Source organism: Aphelocoma coerulescens, chromosome 5 (genome assembly GCF_041296385.1).
Source record: "Aphelocoma coerulescens isolate FSJ_1873_10779 chromosome 5, UR_Acoe_1.0, whole genome shotgun sequence".
NCBI lineage: Eukaryota > Metazoa > Chordata > Aves > Passeriformes > Corvidae > Aphelocoma > Aphelocoma coerulescens.
Genome location: NC_091019.1, coordinates 22,017,617 through 22,030,242, shown reverse-complemented (window position 1 = coordinate 22,030,242; position 12,626 = coordinate 22,017,617). Strand labels below are relative to the sequence as shown.

At 42.6% G+C, this 12,626-nt stretch overlaps 1 protein-coding gene across 9 annotated transcripts in view; it reads left to right on the top strand.

Moving 5' to 3' along the window:
- The window catches only part of LRRC56 (leucine rich repeat containing 56), a 78,404-nt gene that overhangs the window by 9,666 nt on the left and 56,112 nt on the right, over positions 1 to 12,626 (top strand). The window contains exons 1-3 of one of the 9 annotated variants that reach the window (XM_069017057.1): positions 9 to 2,597; positions 5,674 to 6,750; positions 9,882 to 10,020. The gene's annotated coding sequence lies outside the window, so the exon portion shown is untranslated. Of the gene's footprint in view, positions 1 to 8; positions 2,598 to 5,673; positions 6,751 to 7,582; positions 7,678 to 8,561; positions 8,631 to 8,742; positions 9,241 to 9,878; positions 10,021 to 12,626 lie in introns of those variants that run through there. The other 8 variants (XM_069017059.1, XM_069017058.1, XM_069017054.1 and 5 more) reach the window with 8 other exon arrangements.

The following is a 12,626-nucleotide window of genomic DNA, read 5'->3' as shown; positions in this document are numbered from 1 at the left end:
TGGTGAGTTTTTAGTAATGGGGATGGTTCAGGCTTCAGTTTAATCACTGCAGTTGTTGGCATTCAATGATCAAAATTCAGAGGGCTTAAGGCACTTGATAAAGTTAAAAGCAGTGCAGGTAGAAAAGGCTCAATAGGCATATTGCAGAGGAGGTCAAAGAATGGGATAAATGGGGATTATTGTGCTGCCATGTAATTTATGACCTGTTTGCAGAAATAAATGAATTTAGCACATGGATATTATTACTACTTGTAAGGAATGATGCCTGTAGATGAAACACTCTCCAGTTTTGGTTTATGTATTGGACGCTCTTCTCACAGTATCACACTTAGAACCATACCCTACCTATAGCAGCATGCAAAGTGTATTTACAGAAGTGAAGGATATATATATTAAATATCTCAGGAAATAGAGCAACTGAGAGACAGATATTTCATTTTCTTGGCTTCTCTTGCCTCCAGCATCCACGCAGTATCCATCAAATTGTCTGGAGTCAAACCCTCACAGGCTGCATTTGAAGCTTGGGCAATGAGCCAGGCTGGTTTAGAGAGCAAAGTCCTGTCTGTCTGCACACACTTACCACTGTCTGTGTGCTGCAGTCTGGAGCAGGGGAGCTCAGCCTTGGGCTCAACAAAAAATACCCCCTTAACTCCCTTTGCATTGTTCCAAGAAAGGGATTTGGTCTGAAGCCTGCAGACGCTCATATTAATGATCCCATTGTTGACACAAAAATTGCACCTTGTTCTGAGACGTCATTCAGCTGGCTTTGGTACAGCAGCAAGCAGCACATCCCATCCTGAGGGATGTCCCGGCTCCTTGAGCTGCTCTGGTCGTAGATGGTTGGTACCTATAGATGGTCTGGATGGCAACACAGGCTGTAATGCCAGGTGCAGTGACTGTGCAAGCAGATCTGCCCTCGGGCTGGCATGCTTTTTTCCAGAAGCATATTGTAGCTGTTGATTTCACAAATGTGAAGCACCTATTCAAAGGCCAAGCTGAGGTCTGCATGTTTGTCCTGAGTTACTCCTCATCTCCATGTGGCAAAGGTATTTTAAAATGTTGGGTTTAAGCAGATATTATGCTGCAGCAGGAAAAATGATACAAAGTTCCTTCATAAACAGTGTTACAAATTTGCTGGATGAAAAGTACTCAGATATTGCTATGTCCAAGTTGGAGACAAGTCTTACTTATTTCTTTATCCATGGTTGAAATATTCCTCAGGCTAATTCCTGCATTTTATTTACTGTCTCTCCTTTCTCTCTCCATCCAGAGCTTTGTCATTAGCCCTAGTCCCTGGTACCTGCCTACAGCTCTTGCTGCAGCCAAGCATGCTGCTGGAACAAGGATTTTATTTTAATGATTACTAACCAAGAGTTATCACAACGGTTGTCAGCAACACAACACCAATTTATAAACATGGTCTTTGTGGAGGTTTTGGAAAGCCCAATAGCTTAGAGTTAGTTTGGCACCTCTTTGCAGAGTAGATGGTGCATGTTGAAATCACTTCCTTTAACTTCAATGGGTTTGAGATCACACCCATGGTGTGGTTATTTATTTCCCTCCCTTTTTCCCCCACACCCCCAAGTGTATTTCACTCACCAGGTTGCCAAGGGCTGTGTGTGTTGCTCATGTATTGTGATGCGAATATCTCAAAGAAGAAAGAAGTGGCCTGTGCAAACAGCTGTAGGCATACGTCCAGCTGCCCAATTCTCTAGAAAAGGAAATTGTGATCTGCGCCTGGAAAATCTGCTTCCACAAACCAGGAGTTAACCAGTAAACAATGTATATATAGTTGCATCCTAGACACTTGTGTTTCCACTGGCTTTTGAGGAGCATGAGAAGGAAATACATTTTTAACATCAGCTCAACTTGTAACATGATCTGCTACTTCAGGGAGGAATCAACTGATGACTTAGATATTAGACAGCTGCCAGTGTTTGGTACACAGGATTACTTGGAATGGTCTGTGTTAGTACATCCACAGCATGGCATAGGAAGTGGCCAAGTGTATTCTAAGGAAGACAGGTTCTGCATGTGGTGATGTGTCAGGAGTTGTTGGGGGGACACACATTTCACTTTCTCAAAAGTCCATCTCTGTTACTAACAATGGTGGGCAAGTCTGGGAACAAAAGGTCTTTGCTCAGACTGTGTAGAAAGTGAATGAAGGTGAGTCACAGTACTACAGGAGCTTTGTGGCTCCTACAGATAGCAGTAGTTTGTGGAGGACATGGGAGGATTCCCATTCTGAATTTCTGTTGTCTTCTGAAGGCATTTGCTCAGCCCAGTGCACACCACCCAGCTCAGGCACTAGGAGTTTCTCTTCAACCACTCTAAGGGTTAACCCAGGGTCTCTTCTAAGGTGTTTCAAGAAAAGAGGATGGCGTGCTTAGCCAAAAGTACAGCATTCGTGGCCAAAGAGCAGTGATAAAGTGCAGGTTTTCGTGGCCAAAGAGCTGGCCTACAAGCAAAACTGGAGTCCCCTGGAGAAGACAACATGCCATGTTCACTGCCATGTCACCAGACTGTCATTGTCACCAGACAATGGGGCTGCTGACAGATCCAGCCTTGAAAACAAACTGTCAAGCAAGGCTTTTGAGGTGGGTGTGAGATTTGTGTGGACTGGGATGTGTTTTATGTTTTTCAGTACTTGGGAACAGTACCTGAGCATCTGTCTGGGTCTCAGCCAGCATGCTGAGTTAGGTAATGAAGCTGAATTGTACTGAAATTTCTAGACAGTGCATAAAACATAGAGAAGCATACCAATAATCCATCTTTTCTCATCTTTTTAGCTGCTGGGATGTAAGTACACAGTCCTTTTTTTAAGCACACATTATGCAAAATCAGAGCCAGGGCTGTAAAAAGAGTGTCTGGAAATCAGGTCTCTCCTGTCATTTTGGGGACAGGGAAACATTCTTCATTCTCTATGAGGATAGGATTCCTTCTACTACTACTTCCTTCTAGCAGTCTAGAGGAAGTTATACATGGCAATGACCCAAATACAGATGAATCTCAAGGCTTTCCAAAGAGGCTATCTGTGGAAAAGGCAACCTGAGCTGCTTAAATCTTAGGGAAAATCCCAGTATGGTATGGTGGTGTGTTGCATCACTTTTCATGCCTGTACAGCATTTGCTGAACTCGACCCCAGGCTTGCCTGCAGCAGAAGCAGATGTGTAGGGTCAAGGCTTCCTTTGACAGAGCAGAGAGGACCATTTTTGCCTTTGCTCAGTTCATTCACTGATGCTGAGCCAGAAGGAAGCACAGATCACCTCCCAGACTGTGGAGCTGAAACACCCCTGGGGACGGGCAAGGCACTTGAGGCAAAAGGGGCACTTTGGCTCTTAGAATGTTAGGGCAGGGAACCGTGTCTTCCAGGCTACACATGCTGGCCCTAGGATTACATGGGTGAGCACAGGGATGCACAGTGTTTGTTCCAGTCTGCAGAGCTGCCTGGCCCCGTTTATCTACCTGCTGATCTCCCTCCACATCTGCAGACTGCGCTCCAGCCACCTTATTTCCTGCCCTGCAGGACAGGGATTTGTTGAGGACTTTCGCCAGAGCTGTTGTCTGTAGCGTGGCTCACAGTGGTGCTGTTGCTGTGATGGCTGAAAGCCTTGGTGTACATGAGCTGCATTCAGAGTAAGCTTTGAACCGTGCAAAGTGCATGCAAACTAGTGGTGTAGTGGCATGCAAACAGGCTTTGACCTGATTAATTTTTTTTAAAGCCGCAATTTCTCCACTGCTTCACGTCTTATGTTGTCACTTACACTGATGGGAAGTGAAAATAACAACCCCTTTCTGATTTGGTAACATTTTATGGCCGTTTTGCATTGGCAGAAAAAGCAAGTACACTTTGGAAAGCTGCTGGTTCCCCTGTCTGAAGACAACTAGATGAATATCACAGCTAAATCCTGCTTGGAAAAACAAACCTAAAAAGTGCAGTGAGGCCACAGGTTCCTTTACACTGCAGCAAGTAATGCAAAAGAACAAATGTTGCTCCTGAAAAACTGTAGAGAAAGAATCATTGACCGTAACTCCTTTCCAACATCAATTCATTTTCCCCTTAGTTTAATGTTGAAAACAAAGTTGTAACTCAATCATTGACCATGGAATTCATCCCAGAAGAAATCCAAGGACCACCAACAATGTGGTCCAGGTGTGGATTATAAATATCCTCAGGAAGAGACATTCTGTGTCCCAGGGGCATTAATCCTGCAGCCAGTGCTCTTCCTTTTATGTTTTGATTTTGAACCTGCCATTTTTAATGCCTCTCAGCAAGATCTTCTCTTGCAGAGGATTCCTACCACACCAAGCACGATGATGCCCCTAAATTGAATGAAGCCCCATAGTGGTACTACAGTTGTAACAACACTGGGTTTTGTACCTACCAATTCTTTGGTAAAAATTATCATCTGGCAGCTGTAGAGAAGATTTGGACTTGTCCCATACCATGGGACAGGATACCATACAGAAAAAAAGCAGATGTGTGCAGACAGCATTCTTGAGCTTTCCAAAACCAGGAAATAGTTTGACCCAAAAGAAACTGAGAAAGGTAGAAGGCCTTGAACAGAGGGCCAAACAATAATAATTTATACACAGGCATTTCAAGTTACCATTGATTCATCTTGAGTCAGGAATTATATAAACAAGGGAGTACAAGCATACTTTTCTGGCTCTCAGTATTTTTTTCAGATAAGAAGCTTTTGTTTCCTTTTTCCTGTAAAAATGTAAAGGGAGAAAAATATTACATTTACTAATTTATTTATTTACAACTTTTCATTAAAATTAAGGCAGAAATAGGAAATAAGCCCTTCTGGAATTATGTAGTCCTGGCTCAGTGGCTCAAATATTAATACAGTGCCCTATATCACCTTTGCTACTCTGTGTCTTTCATCCCAATCAATCATCTTGACTGCGCAGTAATGCAGCTCCTCTTGAGTAGAATCACTTGGTCATGAACCAGAACCTGCTTTTCTAAAGCAATTAGTAGAAAGGAAGGAAAGGTCCCTCTGGTGTGGCATCTGCACTGGGTATTGTTTGAAAGTAAGTGGGGTTCCACCAGAGTTCTTCCTTCCCAGCAGAGCTGAATTGGGGTTTAAGCTAGTGAGATATCTCAACACAACTGAAGCCTGTCTTAAGCTTACCTTTTCTCTAAGAGACCCTGCACCATGACAAGGTGTTATTTGCTGCTTTTATTGCCTTCTAGTACCCCAAAAATCTACCACTCCAAGGAGGGTGTTCACTTTCCTTCAGCGAGCATGCAGCAGTGAGAGGAGAGAGTTTCTGTCACTGAGCACTGGCTCAGGACCTCGGAAGTGTGTGGTCACCTTCAAAGGCCACACACGGTTTCTGTGTGATTTTGGTGACATCAGTAGTTTGGTTTATTTGTTTATAGAAGCAAGGGCAACATAAAACTATGAACGCCCATCTTTCAGTGTGAGTTAAAATACTCTGTAAAAACTGTTATCAAAAGTTTTTCCAGGTCTAGTTCAGTTTGAAAAGATACAGCTTTGTACAAAATGCCATATGTTTCCTGACGAAGCTTTCCTTTCTAATTGCAGTTTATGAATTCACATAAGCCTTTGAAAAGGAGCAAAAACAAATGCCCAGATTCATTGAATCAGAGAAGATGTTTTATTAACTGGATTCTCTCATTGCCCTTTCTTTCCATGCCAGGTGCAGTGACAGCAAAATAAATTCAATTCGCAGACTCCTGTCATCCTCCGGATCTTTGGATCAGTTGTTTTTCCCTCTCAGCCTCATTCATTGCTTCTGAGGATGAACTTCTAAACACCTGCTGTGGTCGAAACTGTTCTTACATCATCTCCTGAAAACAGTGACTTCAATCACATGAAATCATGAGGTTAATGCCACAGTCAAGACTTCAAAGCTGTTTCTGCAGACCTGAGTTGATTTTTTTTTTTTAAATGCTCTGGTAGCTGCTAGTTCTTAACCAATAGAAGAATTACCAAAGTTGCCAGCGTTCTGCTTATCATGCAATACAAGCAGATGGGAGAATTTTCTAGCAGAACTGCAGTCTGGATAGAGGTGGCAGTACCATAGTATGAGCTCTCCACTTAATCTCAGATTAGTTTTTTGTCTTTTTGTATAAAATGGAGATGAATATCCTTGTTCTGTATTACCGACTTGAACCAGATGACCTTTAAAAGGTCCCTTCCAACTCAAACGATTCTATGATTCTATGAAATTGTTAGTTGTGCTAGAAAAAGGATTCTCACAAGAAAAAAGGTGATTACAGGGTTGGCTAATGAGGGTAAGAGATCAGGCAGCAAGGGGAACTATCTTCAGAGAGACACTTTGAACCAATCTTGCAGAAGGAGGGAGACACTGCTACATATCTAAATGACTCTGATGGGGTTATATGCAGTAGCCGAAAACTTCCCTCTGACCAGAAAGTCCCCTCTAGTTCTGCGTTTCTGAGTTGTAGTACAATGAAATTCTTAAATGTTAATAATGCAAGTAGCAACAGCGATTCTCGATTGATCAATAAAATTAATAAGAGACTGGGTTGATTGGATGTTGCTTTTGACTGAATAAAAGCAGAAGAACAGACAAATCTCTTCTTGTAAAATAAGAATCCCAAGGAAAAGCATGTTTATCTAGGCCTGGTTTTCAGAGGAGGCTTCACCCAATTCCTGTTCATTTGAGTAGCACCAATATAATTAATCCAGAGTAACACATTTTGTGGAGTTCCTGTGAAGTTGAGATCAGAATCAGGTCCACTGTTTCCAGGTGGGTCCAAGGTATGCTAATTGTCAATATTAAGATTCTAAAACTTTCTTGGTAAACTGAAGCATAACTTTTCTTTCCTATGAAGCTTCATGTATGTACGACATGGTTCCTGGATAGAGATCACATCAGCTCCACAGTTATTAATTTACAGGTTTCCCGCTGACCTTAGCTCAGCTCTGGGAATGGTGCCAGCACAATTACAGGAACTCTGAATAAAGAGACGTAAAGCTTCTGTATCTACCCTGAAATTGTGCCAGAATTTTCTCTTCCTCAATGATGAAAAGATGCATTTCTTCAATTGGTTTCAAATAGTTCAGACTGCGTTGGCCATAAGTAGATTATTTCCAGCAAAACAAGGAAAAGAAGAAAACTACCATGCAGATGTGTGGTTACAAATACACATACTCCACAGATAATCTTTGGGAAGTGTGTCCCAAGAAGGTGTACATTGGGAAACTGGGTCAAGGTGACTTGAGCTAGTTACCTGGAAAAAAATGGCAGAATTGGGAATAAAATTCCAGGGGCAGATGCTTGATTCAGTATTGTTTTCACTGAATCACACTACCTTCCTGGAGCACGTCAAGGCCCATTGCCTTCCTTCCTGTGAAGATGGGAAGCTGGATTGCAATGACACCAGGTGGAGCTGAGTGTGCTTAGCACCTTGGAAAGTCAGGCCCCTGGTGATTTTCTCTGATGTTAATTGACCGTCAGACCCTGCAAGAGGGGAGTCAACACATTTCCTGACCTATGGTCTAAGTGTTTTCCAAACCCTAGAGTAAATTGAATGTAGTTGCAGAGGAAATGCTGATGCAATCCACCCGCAACTGCTGCTCTCTCACATCCTCACAAAGGCACGGAATATATGGGAGGAGTGAGGGGGTGAGCGCATGCAAATAACGAAGTCAAAACGCCAGCCTCTTCTACATGGTAGGCAGGACTCTGTGTCTTCCCTCCAGACCTCTTTCCTTCCTGCCTCCGAGAGAACCACTGCTGAGGGCTGTGCCCAAGAACATGCTGGGTACTATCCTTAATGTAAACCCCTGAAAAAGCAGGCTTTTCACGTGGGATCACTGAGCATACAGTCACATTTTCCTAGGTGCCCGAACTATGAATCCTATATTGAAATGTGGGAATGTAGACATCTTCCAAGTGCGAGTGAGAATGGTAAGAGCTGCACTAGACTTGCACTCTTGCACCGAGATTTTTGATGATGTCACTAAAAAAAGTTGAACTGTATCTGTTGGATCCAGGTTATGATAAACTTCATTCTTACGTGTCTAATCTTTTGACGACTCTGATCTGGAAATTTAATCTGTTTGTTTCTTCGGGGTTTATAAAATGCAAAATCATCTGGTGAAACCAGCCTTGTTACCTGCCACAAGCTATATTTTTTGGTCTTTAACACACTGCAGGCATGTGGGATCACTTTTGTGTATGATGATGTCATTAGTTTTTCATCGACCAGCAATGGTTTTGGATGTTGTGTGGAACAGAGATGTCCCCAACCCCTCCTTCAGCCGTGCGATCACTTGTCTCCCAAATCCCACACAGAGGTCCTGTTGCCTTTTCCGTCCCGTTCCTGTCCTCAGTGCCGTGCCCACCCCTGCTCCCCCCATTTTGCTCCCGCTGTCTGCCTTGCCACGTTTCCCTCTGCAGGCGCACTCCTCTGCTATTCCCCGCCATGAGCCCTTCCCGGCTCGGGAGAGTCTCCAGACTCTCCTCCTCCCCCGGCTGGCGATGGGGAGGGTGGCTGGGCGGGCCCGGGGGCCGCCGCAGGTGCCGGGGCCGCGGCGTTGCCGGGCGACGGGCGGCCGCTGCCGCTCCCTCCGCGCTGCTCTCCCGCTCTCCCCGCAGCCCAGCGGCTCCGGCCCGGCCCGCAGGTACGAGCCGGCCCGTGGGGAGAGAGGGAGGGAGCGGTGGGAGGTGTGGGTGTGTGCTGGGCGTGGGGCTGAGTTCCCTTCCTTACCCATGGCTTGTGCACCCGGCTTTAAGGGGCGTTGAAAAAAAAGGCCGTCGCGGTGACCACGGTGGTCGGCGTGGGACACGCTGGACTGGAGCGGGACGCATTGACTGGTGTGGGACACCTCCAGTGCGTCCCAGAGTTTGAAGAGCCCAAAGCATGTGCATCACTGTAGCAATCCAGCCAACGTGCAGGTGGAAATCACCTGAGGTTTGAGACTGAAAGTCTCTGTTTATGTCAGTGTTGGCAATGAATCTGGGAGATGTAACAGCGTGTTTAAATTTTATGTTTTGGTGGAGTTCTGAGGAGAACAAAGTTGATGAATAAATAGTCCCGGGCAGGTGTATGTTGTAAAAGTATTCCCAGGTATATCACACTGAGAGAACGTGGCTCCTCCGTGGTGCCTCCTCAGCTTCTCGTGAAGGGCTGAAGAGACTCGCCCATGCCAAGCTTATGGGCTTTAAGCTTTGTTCAGCTTCTTGCAGAAAGGGCTCAGGTGTGGTCCCTGTCCTGCTCATGACCGCCCTGTGGTATGGAAAATGATTTGGAAATGAACTTGCTTTACCCACTCATAGTTTTTAGCAGTCAGTAATTAGTTAATTTGATATCTTCAGCTCTCCCTTTGTCCTGTCTGTGAGGCCTGTACTATCCTGGCTCTGCACCTGTCTTCTATAGCATTGATTCCCGATAAGAATGTTCCTGCTCACCTACTATTTTTCATTTTGACTGCTTTTACATAGCAACATTTTCTGACAACTGATACAGTGAAAGTATGCTGAATGTTGACATTAACCTTTTATCCCATACTACCCCAATGGCAATGTTTTCTCTTACACAGAATCAACTTACTCCTACCAGGAAATCAGTGTTCTTTTTGTTCAGTAAAAAACTTGTTTTCCCCCAACTATGTAGATTCTTCTCTATCAAGTCCTTCACCTTCTCATGGTCTCTTTGGGAACTGTAATGAGTTACACTTTCATTAAGCTCTTCTAGGCTCCACTGCTTCATGTCCTGTTCCACTTTTAAGCCCTATTGAGCATGGACTTCTGCTGCTACAGTGAATAAAGTACTTCTTTTTATTAATTGTTAAATGCTCAGAATCTCTTGGGTTTGTTTTGTTGTTTTGGTTTTTGTTCTCTTGAATATTGTGTTCTTACTGTTGTTTTAGCAGGACATGGAACAATTAAATAACACTATGAGCACCTGTCAGTCAAGATAAATGAAGATAAGCAGCTGTGACTACTAAATTAAAATCTCTGTAGGAGAGGAATGGCAAATGATGCAGAACAGCAGTGGCATTGGAAGAAAAGGTAAAGTAATTTCAAGTGTACAAATGACTGAAAATGTCTCAGAATTTTTTAAAATTACTCTCCCATTTAATGGTATTATTTTTCTTCATGTTATTTTTTCTGGTTTCAATTCACCTAAAATTTTGGATTAAAACTACAGTGTTCAGGCATGTCAGATTTCAGAGTTGCTGGCATAACAGGTTTTGTTATGGAGGTTGTGGTGATTTTTTTTCCTGGACTTTGTGTTCTCTCTCTTGGCTTTACCACTGAGAATGACTATGCTCCTGGAGGTCTGACCTCTCAAGGGATTGATATATGGATACATCTACCCGTGAGCAGCTCAGTTTGCTATTTGTACACTGCTGTCAGTAAAAGAACAGGCTCTGCCCATGGCCTGGGATGCCATCAGCCTGTTCTTACACCATTCAAGGGACTTGATCCTATATAAAGCAGGGTGCTTATTCCATGTGAGACCAGATGTGAGTTTAGCACTGGACTGGAATGATATTATTGATGATGATGATGCATGTGCTTTTCTAACCGAAGTTCCTTAGGGGACACAGGTAAAGAAGACACATTTATCCTCAATGTTTGAAGTAGTATAAAAGTGCAGCAACATAGTAACATTTTGTAACATACCATAAATCTGGTATCACTATGTTTGTCACTAATGGGAATGGATTAATATTTATTTGTGAGGAATTATGAAGAGGTTATTTTTTTTAATTGGAAAATTCATTAGCTTTTCACAGAAAATAATTACTTAGATATATCTGCATAATTTTAGTTTTCTAAAATAATGGTTAGTGTTTTTATACTTTCTATGGAGTCACATGTGGGCTTGAAAAAAAATTGCAAGCAAAAACTATTTTATATCAGTAGGGTCACAAGTACTTGCTATAATATGAATCAGAAGACCAGACTTGCCATGGCAGATGCAATAAATACTAGTGTGTCTGCATTAAAAGGAAAAGACTATGGACCCTGGCTAGTTCAAAGAAACATTATCTGATATGAAAAAAAAAATAATTCAGAAAGCACGCATTTCTTTGACTACAGCTTCTCACATCTGGAAGCAGTATTCAAAGTATAGCAAACTGTCTGTTTATCTTGCATATTTTATATCTTTAATTCTAAATTAATTTTTAGAATGGAGTCCTAAAACTACTTTGGTTTTCTTTTTTTCTGTTTTTTCAATGTTCCTAACATACGTGGTGATTGGGCATGGATTTGCTTTATTTTAATGGAGTATCTACCCAAGGTCACAGAGGGGAAAAGAAAAATATAGAATGAAGGGGCTTAAGTAAATTATTGTTACTTGGGAAAGAGCATTCAGCTATTGTGTTTGTTATCTGAAAATACAATCTTGCAGCTGGTCAAACAGAGTGTTAAAACTTCTGAGAATAGGAGTTAAAAACAGTGGAGGTTCATGTGCTGTCTCTATGGCCATATCTTGAATCTTATGTGCAAAGCTGATCATCCTGGAGGGTAAATGGCAGAACAGAAATTCTTGCCATGAAATTCTTCAGAGAGAAGAGGAGATGAAATGAGATTATGCAAAAGAAAGCTATAACTTAATGAATGGCTTGGACAGTTGGATGTATCCTCCACAATTTTAACTGCTGTTTACCTAATTTCTAATTTTAGCCTCCAAGCACCCTATGCCTGTCTTCCACAATTTAAATAAATATAATGCAAAAATGCACTTTCTCAGTTTTTAAAACTACTTCCTGATAAAATTTCTGTGTCTACTTTAGTCATTGGATGACTATTTGTCATGTCTGGAAACATGACAAATAATTGCTTCCCCGTACACCTCCCCAGCTGTTGGACACAGCTCACCTTTTGGACTGGGAGATACTGATTGCCAGAAATTACAGCAGCATGCCAGGGCAAGGATCACTTTGGACTACCTCTGCTCCTAATACTGTTCTGATACTGTTCTGATACTGTTTTTAAAGGGTCTGTTTCTGACTACAGTAGTTAGCTGGAGATCTGCCTTGGCCCAGCAGGACAGTTATGATGCCATCTCATCAGTAGCCCAAACTGATTTCCCAAGGTCCTTTTCACTGTGAGTCTTCTGCCCTTGCTGAAATTTTGGCAATGTCTGTTACTAAATAAGCTCCTGTGGCATCATCCACCGTTCACTATTTTTCTACAAGTTCATCTAGAACCTATCTTTTTTTATACAGTCTGTCCCATGTGGGCAAAACATTGGAAATCAGAAACTTCCCAGCCGCTCTTCAAATGGCTTTGCAGGCCAGGAAGGAATCTCTTGCTTCAAATAGCTTAAATACCAAACAAAATGGGCTGAAAATTGTTTGAGGACAACCAGAGTATGCTGAAACTCAGAAATGCCCTATATCATGCATTTTCATCCTGCGTAGAAGTTTGTATTTCAAAAGGCTCATAAATGCAATGCAAGAGTAGCTGGGAAAAAAAGGTCTGTTTTTTTTGTCCTTTTCTTAGCTGGAATCTGGAAATGCTGCTAAATGGTGGATACTTTAAAGTGCTGTGAAGACCAAAACCATAGAGTTTTTCTTCTCTGCAGCTTTGAACTGTCATTTAGTTCTGAGTCCATGGGTTAGAAAATATTTGTTCATCTTGAAAAGATACTGATTCTTGCT